Raw genomic sequence first — 12434 nt, 5'->3', positions numbered from 1 at the left:
TTTCCACGATAAATTGTTCATCAGTCCAACCTAAAAACTTACTTCATGTGGTAACAAGTTAATCGGGTAGCTTTATCCAAGCTAAACAACACAATTTTTTGAGTTGAATAAAAGTTGATTTACTTGTTACCGCATTAAGTGGTAAAATGAAGTAATATTTTCAGAGAAAAACTGCACTTGTTGCTGTTGGTTCTTTGAGGTGCACTGAGTTAGTGTGATGCTATGCTTTCCTTAATGTGATCACATGGTACAGAGCTGAGTGCTATAGCCATTCTGCCACTGAGCTCATCCATATGGGCCCTTTCAGTTCCAGCACACTAATGACTGAGTGTGTGTGAGCGTGTTTATGTGTGGTTTCTGTGTGTGTGACCACATATTTATGTCCCAAGAGGAACAATGAGTGTGCATGTGTGTGAAATAGGTGGCTAGATAAAAGAGAGAGAGAGAGAGAGACAGAGAGAGAGAGAGAGAGAGATCAAGTGTCAGAGCATGCATGAGAAGCGGAACTGCAGGGTTTGTTTTCACACAACTCAGATTTATTTCAGCCAGACTCCCTCAGGACATACATATACACACACACACACACACACACACACACACACACACACACACACACACACACACACACACACACACACACACACACAGACACAGACACACACACACACACACAACACACACACACACATACTCTTAAAGATGTTGTTCATAGCTGCATTATCGTTCAACAGCTTATAATAACTCGTCATTATCAATAGTTTGTCTTATTTTATGTACAATAATAACTTGATCACTATGTATTTAAGTCTTAGAAACTATTCACTAAAAGGTATTTTTAGATGTTTTTTATATATTTCAAGAATTTTGTGAAATTATTTCATGAATAAATTAGTAATTCAAAGAATAAATTATATAGTGTTATTACACATTAACAGCGCCACCTGCCTTGATATTTGATCCCTACATTTCCCTATAAGGCATTCTGAATGTTAATCATATTATAACATATTTCTCTTTGGTCATTCACCGTTCTAGCCTTTCTTCATTTCTTAATTTTTCTTCGCATTTTAGAATCATTTTACACATTTTTCTGCACCAAATGATTTTAGATTATTTAAATATACTGATTTGAATTATTTATATTCAGTGGTGAACCATGACTGTTAGAACTAGGCCTTCTGTTTCAGGCCAAAATTGTTGAGAACCAGGAAAAACCTCTTTAATAATGCTAATTTTTGCATGTGCCATTATTGGATTCTAGTAGTATGTGAGAGTAACAATACAAATGGCCGTTCTACATTAAATACACACATTTGTACTTATAACCGACATTAACATATATTTGAGCTTCATTTTTTTCATGAGTATCATTTTTATAGTGACTCAGTAAAGAGCTCTGGTCATTAAACTACAACTCCAGTCAGTGATGTATCTAGAACTTCCAGAAAGCCTAGAGTGAAAGTTTTGGTCTGATCCGTTGTCAATCAAAACCTGACTGGACGATTCCACTGTGAGTTTCTAATTATGTTAGTGTTTAATCTAATGTGTAAGGCCTTTAGTTCAGCTTCTGAAGTCCTAAGCAATGGGAGTGCTCACTTGGCTGTATCCACCTAGAGACCTCACAGAAAACTGTCCTTAGTTTTTCATTTGGTGTTTCAAGATTGTATGTCTTTTGTTTAGAACCAAAATTTAACAAAACAATAAAAAAAAGACAAGCATGACGATCTTATTATTTTTGATCAAACAATATTATAGTCAACATCAGTTCAACCAAAAGGAAATAGATTTTCTTTCCATGACATGCAGTATGCTTTTGATGAGTTTACGTACATAAAAACTATTTATGTTAGGAAACTTTGTTATAACACTGTGTTTAAACTAACCCCACTCTGTGGAGGCTGTACTTTAGCCTAGCTAATGCTTACTGTGAGTAGTTTATATGCTTCAAAATAGTGGAACGTTACAGCCACCAAAAGTGTAAATCACATAATGAGTCCTGTGACACACAACTTGGTAAACAACTTGGACTTTTGACACACTTGGACTTTAGGCTAAACTCCATTTGCTTTGAATAACCTTATAACTTAATTATGTTTATTTTACTGGAAGGAATAACTAAACATTTTGTTGGTAACAATCATAACTCTATAAAAACTTTACCAAATGTTTCAGTACACTGTAAAAATAAAACGATTTGAACTTCAAATCATAAGTTAATGGGGCATCAAACACATATTTTTGTTCTGTTAACTTCCTGTTTGAAGCTTGATTAGCTCAAAATATTAAAGCACACCTTTTTTACAGTGTAATGACTGCTACAGTAGTGACAATTGTAGTTCATAAAGGTAGCCTATAAATTATGATTTTGTATAAATGTAGCTTATTACTATCTTAATGAATGTGTCATAACATAGTCCTTGTGAACATCTAATGCCTAAATGTCTTTTTTATTGTTGAACTACAGTTTGAAAGAATTTGGCAGAATTATCCATATCACACAAACTCTGCGTCGCTGGACAGATGTGGCAGGTTTTAGAGCTCGACTAAGAGAGTAAAAGGGTCAGTCAGTAAGATGAATGAAACCCTTCACAGCCAGAAACTGTAGACTGAGTGTGAATCGAACTGCTTGCTCAACAGTTACAGCACATGAGAGATGTGTGTGAACATGTGTTTGTTGGATGCTATGTGGGGGGCAGAGAGGGAGTGTGTTTGTTTGACATGGTAAGAGGTGAGGGGCTGGTGTTTATTTGCTGTGGAGGCCGATGGAGTGTGTGTTTGTGTGTGTTAGTTTATCCTGAGGGAGAGGTGAGCTATGAAGGCTGTGAGAGTGTAGGCTTGTTTATAGAGGTGTGAAACTTCAGCCTGAGACTAAGAGGAGTGTGTGTGTGTGTGTGTGTGTGTGTGTGTGTGTGTGTGTGTGTGTGTGTGTGTGTGCGTGCAGCAAGATTCACAGACCTTTACCTTTCTTTCTCCACCCCCCCTCCCTTTCTTTCCCCCTCTCTCTCCCCTTCTTTCTCTCTCTCTCTCTCTCTCTCTTTCTCTCTCCCCCTTTCTTTCTCTCTGTCTCTCTCTCTCTCTGTCCCTCCCTTTCTCTCTGTCCCTCCCCCCATCTCTTGTAAAATATTGTGATTACCTCTTTTAACAAAGGGTTAGTCACTTACAATTTGATTGTATATTTTTGCAGCAACCTTTCATTTAAGAATAAATAATATGCATTCTCCATCTTGAGACATCTTAGGAAATTAGCTCAACCTTAAACGTCCAGAGTGTAAGATTTAATGGCATTTAGTGGGGGAATTGCAGATTGCAAACAACTGAATACCCCTTCCTCGCCCATACCTTTCCAAATGTGTAGTAGAACCTACAGTGGCCATCAAGTTTTCTGACGTTGTCTGTCCTGATTTCATTTTGATTTTTCATGTTTTTGCTTTTTAATGACGAGGATTCACTGTCCTTTGCTTTTTCTTGTGCTACATAACATGTCCATCCATTTATCACAGTTTGTGTTCTCAAACTTCTCACAACACAAACTGTTTATCCAGCACCCGCAGCCGCCACTGAATCTTCCAGCACCTCCAACCAGTGCTATAGAGCCACCAAATTCAAGCTGTCGCTTCAATGTTAGGTGAAGGTGAAACACACTCTCTAGAGGCAGTGTTTGGTTTGTCCATTCTTGGCTACTGTAAAAAACATAGGGGCGCAACATGGTGGTAGAAGAGACCTGTTCCCCGTGTATACATGAAGGGCTCATTATAAAATAATGAAAACACAACTTTTTGTGGTTACAGGTAATTATACACTAATGAAAATGTGGTTTTGTATACTACATTCCACTTCTGCTAATAGATCTCCCTAAATCTTACATATTGCACTTTTAACATTATCCTGTAAAGTTATTTACTGTTGACATCATATTGAAATACATTTTAGCAAAAACAATTATAGTTTTTTAGTTTAGTCATTGAGAAGTGTTTAATCTGCATAGCATAATTCAAATTTAACAGTTTCAGTAATGAAATAAAAACAACACTTTGCTGCCAATGATCAGGATATTATGTATCTGATTCCCTGGCATCACCTTTTTCATCTCCTAGTCTAACAAATTAAACTATTTAGGATTGTTCTGAGCAGCTGAGACTTTCCTTTGCTTGACAGAGAAAATAGTACTTAGAGAACACTGTGATTGGCTGAGAGTAGTGTCAGTCATTATTTTGCTCATTTGGTTGAATGAGAGTTTTACATTACATACAGCATGTCCAACCTGGCAACAGCTGCTATGATATATCATTTGGTGTGTGGATTGTGGGCATGGACAGGTCAAATAGCTTTAGCTCCAGAATAAGAACGAACAATCCAAACAAACTTTCTAGAATATTCTAAAATGTGAATGGGGGAGAACATTAGGGAACCATGTGAACAGTGTAAATGATGGTGTTGGAGAACATTGGGTTGGTGTGCACTGGGCTTAAAAGTCAATCTGGGCTGTGACAGTGGAGTATAATGATGATTGGTGTGAACTCTCTGCTACCCCCTACTCTCCCTGAACCCTGAGGGGCCTGACTCCAGACTTTAACAAGCATTCTTTCATAGACTCCTGTTATTCAACTCTCTCAACTATGCCTTTGCCCAACTCACACACACATTCCCACCTTCTCATCACAACACACACTTGCACACACACACAGACACACACACACACACACACACACACACACACGGATACACGGATTATGTTCCACTCCATTTTTTATTTAACCTTACACTATTTGACACTATAAATATCAACTACCCCTTCCATTTCATGACAAATGGGCCAATAGAAATGGTTAAAATGGCTTTACATTAATGTACATTAATGTTTTCTTCTACTATAGTGTTATAATATCTTAAAAGTGAGGTTTTTGTTATGGCAGAGATGATAGATGAGGAATTTTCAATTTTACCCCTAAACCTAAATTGAAAGGGGAATTCCACTTTTCAAAAAATTCTGCATTATTAAATAAAAAATAAATAAATAAATTGGATAAAGTCATGTAGAGTGATTTGATATCAAATACTCTGTTTTAGAGAAAGTCACAGTGGTGGTGATAGGAACCACACCTCTAAATCTTAAAGCTACATCACAGAAAGTTACAAAATGAAAAAGTTATAAATATGCCACCTGATTGTTTTACAGTAGTTCTGGGGTAAAGTTTTGGTCTTAATATGTTTGTCTGTGTTTTTTAAATCCATTCAAGGCAGATTACACATACATTCAGGGTATTGTATGGCAAAATAATATGGATGGTAAGAAAACATTCTTTAGGTTTTACTATTATTTTATATTAACTTTATATATAAACATGAGAAGACACAAGTTCATTCACTGGTCATTTAAATGTGTGAAGAACAATAAATATTTGCATTGTGAAACCTGGTTCCTATCACCAGCACTGTAAAGAAAGTGGTAATTTCAATCATGCTCTATGCAACTCTTTTTTTTTTTAAATAGAGACCTGAAAATGTACAAAGCGCACACAGACACACACACACACGCACGCACGCACACACACACACACACACACACACACACACACACACACACACACACACACACACACACACACACACACACACACACACACCTACACACACACAAGCTGCTCTCATTCTCAGTCTTGCTGCTCCTGGCAGGCGAAATGTCCTGAAACTCAATGCCTCCCACCCACTGTGCCTCCTGCAGTTGCTGAATGGCAGGTATAGGGTGTATAGGGTGTGTGGATGGTGCGTGTGCATGCACACATGCGCACACACACACACACACACACACACACACACAGGATGCAGCAGGGTATGTGCTGCCCGCTCCCAGAGTTGACACAGTAAACCAATCTGGCTAAACTGCTGTGCCCACGGGCCTGAGGGACTGACAGGGGAAGTGACTGACACACTCACACATACACACGTGCACGCACACACACACACACACACACACACACACACACACAGAATGCTGCCGGTGGGAGGGTGAGCACTGGCTGAGCGACGCTCACACGGAGATTGAGTTACAGCCGAATTAGATCAGAGCTGTGGGAACCAGCACCTCATCAGGCACACACACACACACACGTGTGCACACATGGCTGCACACACACACACACACGGCTGTGCTGTGTACATAAACATGTGCTGACAGATTGCCTCACACAATAAAGCACACACACCTCACACACAGCAACAGGCGCAAAGATTCATACCCAAACACACACACACACACACGCATGTTCACACACTTGCTGTGTGCATGTGTGTAAGGCTGCAATGAACGACACATGATTTGTGAGCTAGGAGTGTTTGTGGAGTAGTAAATTCTGACCTTGACTTCAGGATTCACCCTAATAAATAAACAAATATAGATAGATAGATAGATAGATAGATAGATAGATAGATAGATAGATAGATAGATAGATAGATAGATAGATAGATAGATAGATAGATAGATAGATAAATAGATAGATAGATAGATAGATAGATAGATAGATAGATAGATAGATAGATAGATAGATAGATAGATAGATAAAAACACCTGATAAAGTGACTGTGACATGAATGTAAAGCAGTGTTTAAACTTGACAACTTAATTTCCTGCTGTTTTCACATGCAAATAGCCCCAGTGTGTCCCCGGTGCAGGAGGAACAGGCTGTTCAGAACTGACCTTGCCAGCTTCACGCAACACACTGTGTGTGAACAGAACTGGCTTTTGTGGGGCCAGCCAAATGGACAATACCCAGCAGAACACAGTTTCATTGCTCCTTTCCCCCCCAAACAGCAATGTCCACTGTAAGAGAGAAGTGTCCAGGCAACATTTAATTTTTCTTCTGCTCTTTCTCACGTGCTGAACCTGGCAGCAGCCTCTCTGTCTCTGGTGATGTTGGACAGCTGAAAGGAGATCATACATCCTGACCCAACTCTCAGCAACACGGCCTTCCCCGCCAGGACTTCTAATGCACTCAACTGTTCTTCCTGTAATGCAGCTGTATTAAGACTTATGAGCAGTGGTTCAATAACACAGGTTGCTAAAATGTGAAACAGTGTGATGTAATAAATACATACAATGTTTTCCTGCACTGTCAGGAGGATCATAAGGCAACAAAACGAATTCCAATGCCTCTGTATTGGGAAGGGCTTAGCTTAAAACCAAGGAAATAGTTTGGCAAAAAAGTCAATGTATAAATTTTCTCCCTAGGCTGAACATAGTCAAGATATGTTTGGTGCCTGAAGTTTCGCTTCTTTAGCTTTGCACTGGAGCTACAAAACTAATATAGCTTATTCGTAACCTGGAGCTTCTAGCCACTAGTTAGTGTCATGGAAACTGCATGCAACATGCTATTATTGGTTAGTATTATTCTTTCCTGTCCACTAGTGCACACTGACAGGATAAAACATGTTTTAGAGGTGGGCAAAAGCCATTACATTTAGATTACAAGATTTTGTCTTTGAAATTATATGATGATTTGCTCTTAATATTTTCAGGGACTTGAATTAACATGGAAAAATGGTCAGGTGTGATTTCAGGTTGACTTTACATTTGTTTGTGGCTTGTGGGTTTTTTCATTGCTTCTCAGCAACATAAGCCTTGTAGCTCTAGTGCAAAACTAAAGAAGCAAACCTTGGCCACCAAACATGTCTTGGCTGATCAGCTTTGTTTGGGATGAGGGGGAAATTGCACACACTTGATGTTTCACCAAAACTTTTGGGAAGGGGCTCATAAACACAGTTTGATTCCAAATGCTGTATACACATTATTAACAAGAAGAGGTTTGACAAGAAGAACATTTTTATTTATCTACTAAAGGTGGTATCTAACATGGTATTGATTTATATGTAAAGCCCACTTTAAACTGTAAGTCAATGACATTCAATGCATTTTGACACAAACCCAGAGGGGTGGCAGTGGTGGTAGAGTTTAGCACCTCTGGCAGTTTAGAGGAGATTGTGATTTTGCAGATGCTCAAAAGAACCAGCGACACAGCTTTTTTTTCATTTTATAGCAGCTGTGTAAGCTGTGTATGATCAATGGAGTATATTTGTGAGCAAGTGCATAAGCATGGCATAAATGATGAAGAAATGGGCGTCTTATTCGAGTTTATATTTCACCTTAAATGGTGCAGCAGTTCCATTGCTATATAGCCTCATTGCTAAATATGACTGGTGTCAAACTCAACTACTAAAATCTCACTGCTGTTGAAACAAAATCTTGTATGTCCATATTTGCCATTTTCCAGTTTTTGACATAATTTAAAAATGATTTTTGTCCTTTATACGTCCTGTGTATCCACTGTCCCATATATTGTTGTTGGGGGGACGGGAAGGAGGTTGAAACTGAATGCACATTGCACTGCAGTGCATGCTGGAGACTGCATTGCAGCACACTGTAAAATAGCCTAATATTAATAGAGAATCGAAATTGTTTTCTGGGCCTGGTCTGACCCATGAGCCTTGTGTTTCACATAGAACGTAATTCCTGCATCAGTTAAGGTGGGACGGAAATTCAAGTTAAGGCTCCATTAGACCGTGTGTGTGCACTTTATGTGCATTGTGGTTTGCATTATTGATGTGTTGAGTATTGTGTCAAGATGTCATAGCAATGCCCTCCAGTGTTTTCACTCCTGTACATTAAAATATATACATCAGCCATTCATAGCCATTCATCTGATACCAGGGTCATAATTTTTGTTGACATGAAGTGGACAAAATGAAATAGGCCTCTTTTCTGGGTTATTTTGAATAATTTTTGGTCCATTTTCGGGCAAAGAAACTCTAGGTCATATTTGTTTCTGAACTTTGGACATCCTAAAACTGCCTTGGCTACTCTATAGCCACCCTTTTTATATACGCCTAGAATCGCCATTGCAGTTATATATTAAACAGTAATTTTGATGTATAGAGTCAATAATGATTTTAATAGTTTAACACCAGATGTATCAAGACGATCATAGTGTAGGAAGGAAGGAAAATTCCAATGTCTCTGGCTTTGAATGGGCCTACAGTATTACTTGTAAACTAATCAACCCAAGGGCAAAACAAAAGAAGCAAACACCGGAAACCAAACATGTCTCGGTTGGTTGATTACATGTGAGGTAAGAGAAAAATCATGCACATTTGACTTTTGGTCAAGCTATCACTGAATCCCTGCTGATGCTGCAGAGGAGAGCACGAGTATGCTGGGAAATCCCTGCATTCTCAGCAGCGGTAAGCCCAAGCAGTGGCCTTGAGGTGACAAGCCTACACACTCACATGACTCACATTACCTGCAGGGCCATCCTACCTGCCTGTGAATCACTGGGAGGTCTAAAGACCAATTATCCTCCCACACAGCAGCTCCAGAACAACCGAGAATACGTGAGCCACGTCCTCTATCTGACCCGCCACAGAGGATACAGCAGCATGCAACGGGCTACACAAAGCAAAGTGGCCGCAGCCATTCAGGCCCACTCTGAATGAGCAGCCGCCACAGCAGCTGCAGCTGTGACCACACCATTACCTGCTGTCCTTTGATGGGCCAACCACAGTTTAGATTGAAATACGGCAGCAGACAATAGCAGCGGGAGAGAAGGAGGGAGGACACAAACGGGCCGGTGCTCAGGGGATCCGGTTTCATGCGCTGGCGGGCCGGGCTGGAGGGTCTGAGCCTGGGAAACAGGCAGAGAGAGGGGTTCTGTGTCAATAAGAAACAGTGGTCGGGCACAATGGGGCTAAACTCCGCACAACAGCACTGACAGACACTCACACAAAGGCGGCCCTCCATTCTCACACAGCCCAGAGAATGGGCCAGTGTGTGACTGCCCAGGGGCATGTTTGAACAGCACACACACTGCGGTAGCCATGTACACACTCGCACACAGGGCACAGTGTATAAACAAACACACACACACACACACACACACACACACACACAGATGAATGTGCATAACTGAACACAAACACATACAATTACAATCCAGAAACTGTACTCTCTAAATCAGATATCAGCTTAACAAAAATAAGTGTGAACATCACCTTACACCACAAAGGGATCAAAGGGGAATTTCATCAAATTTTCAAATTGCATAATTCAGTGATGGATATCTAAACAAAGTTGCTCAGATTGGTTTAATGTGAAATGACTCTTTACTGATTTTACAGTGGTAGTGATAGGAACCAGGGGCCTTGGTGTCTATGCAAACACAGCCATTTAATTAACTCTCCAAAACAACCAGTGAATCTACATATCTGCTGAATATTTATATGTAATGCTGCTAATGATAAAATAGAAGAAAAGCAAGTTTTCTCTGGGTACCATTTCACCATACTACACCCTGCATCCTGCATCGTGGCTGCCAAAAATGGATTTAGAAATAGTGTTTTAGGCCAAAATCATCTTAAACCAAAGTCTCAGGCATCATGTTATAACTTTCGGTGAGTGAGCTTTTAGGGGCATTAAACTCTTCTGACATTTGTTTACAGTTTTGGCTCCTGTCACCAAAATCTGAATCTGTAAGTTTCTCTAGAACAGAGCATTTCACATCAAACAACCCTGAAAGACTCTGTTTACATCTTAGCACGTTAATTATATAGACATTTTGAAACAGCAGCGGAATTCCTCTTTAAGGGTACAAATGAGCAAATTAAAGTCCATGCGTCGTAACTGACCCCAGGATGAGTAGCAATGCACCCTGAATGTTGTGGAGGTCCTATAGCATTTATTAAGCGCTCAAGGATGTTTTGTTTTGAGCTCTGACTGTGAACGTCTAAAAGAATGAATAACAAGCAAGTGATTGGCTGCCATCTAGTGTCTGATTCTAAAACTACATACGATGTCAGCGTCTAATTATCGGAGAAATGCATCCACACATTCTAAGCCGCTTCTCATTCTGGGTTGCCGGGGGTGCTTGAGCCTGTCCCAGCTGTCACTGGGCGAAAGGCAGGACAGACCCTGGACAGGTCGCCAGTCCAATCGCAGGGCAGACAGACAGATACATTCACTCACACACAGGGGCAATTTAACATGTCCAAACGGCCTGACTGCATGTCTTTGGACCGTGGGAGGAAACCGGAGAACCCGGAGGAAACCCACGCAGATATATGGTCGCCCGGCCGGGGACTCGACCCCAGGTCCTCCTTGCTGTGAGGCGACAGCGCTACCCACCGTGCCGCTATTATTGGAGAAATATTATTTACAAATTATTTTAGAGTTCTTGTTCGTTTAAAGAATTATGCATATTCGTTAGTTGGACATAATTGCACGAAGATAAGTAATAAGAGGCTTAAACACTGCAAGTATCAAAAACCTATGTGAAACAAAATCAGTGGCTTTTACAATTTTACAAATCACCACAAGATGGCAGCACACGATAGCGTTTGCTGGAGACTTAAAGCGAAAGCATGAAACAAAGTGAGGATTTTCAATAGTCACGCTAATTCTGAGTGAAACTTTGAGGGGAAAACATTCAACAGCAGACATGACAGAACGTCATATTTACCTGTTATTTATAATGCCAAGCCACAATCAGGGCAGTCATTCAGTCACAAAGTCATTCAGAATCATTTCATGTGAAATGGTTCATTACAGAGATACTTTCCAGCTCAGATTTATTTACAGTGGTGGTGACTAGTGAATCTACATGAGTTATATTGTCAATGTTGAAACAAAACCTCACATCATTTTGATGGTTTATTATATTATTATATCAATTATTTTTCATAATTTAAAAATTGCCAGCAGCCCTCTACATTGTGTGGAAGTTTTTGGGGGGACTGTTTTGCCTCATAATGCTCTGTACCTCTCCACCATGGGAGTTTTTATTACTCCATTTCATATAATAACTTTTAGAAGTGTTCTGGTGTTTTAGCACCATCAACTGACAAGCACAGACAGTAGATTGGGTCATGCTGAAGAGCTCAGTGGCTTTAAACATGGTGCTGTCATCAGATGCCACCTTTGTCACAAGTCAGTTTGCGAAATTTCTGCCCTGCTACATCTGCCCCGGGCAACTGTAAGTGTTATTGTGAAAGGGAAGCATTTAAACACAACAGTTCAGCCACAAAGTAGTAGACCATGCTGAAGTAGTAGACCATGCTGAAGTAGTAAACCATGCTGAAGCACGTAGTACTCAACAATAGTTTGTCCTCCTTTGCATCACTCACTAGAGTTCCAAACTGGTTTTGGAAGCAACATCAGCAAAAGAACTGTGTCAGGAGCTTCATTAAATGGGTTTCTAAGGCTGAGCAGCTGCACACAAACCTATGATCACTATGCACAGCTAGAGTGGTGTAAAGCATACTGCCAGTGGTCTCTGGAGTGATGAATATTGTAGTCTCATGGATGAATCTGTGTTTGGTGGATGCCAGTAGAGCACTACATGCCAGAATCTAGTAGTTTGGTGGAGGAGGGATAATGGTCTGGGAATATTTGT

The sequence above is a fragment of the Pygocentrus nattereri genome, chromosome 27 (genome assembly GCF_015220715.1).
Source record: "Pygocentrus nattereri isolate fPygNat1 chromosome 27, fPygNat1.pri, whole genome shotgun sequence".
Classification (NCBI taxonomy): Eukaryota; Metazoa; Chordata; class Actinopteri; order Characiformes; family Serrasalmidae; genus Pygocentrus; species Pygocentrus nattereri.
This window is presented reverse-complemented; position numbering follows the sequence as displayed.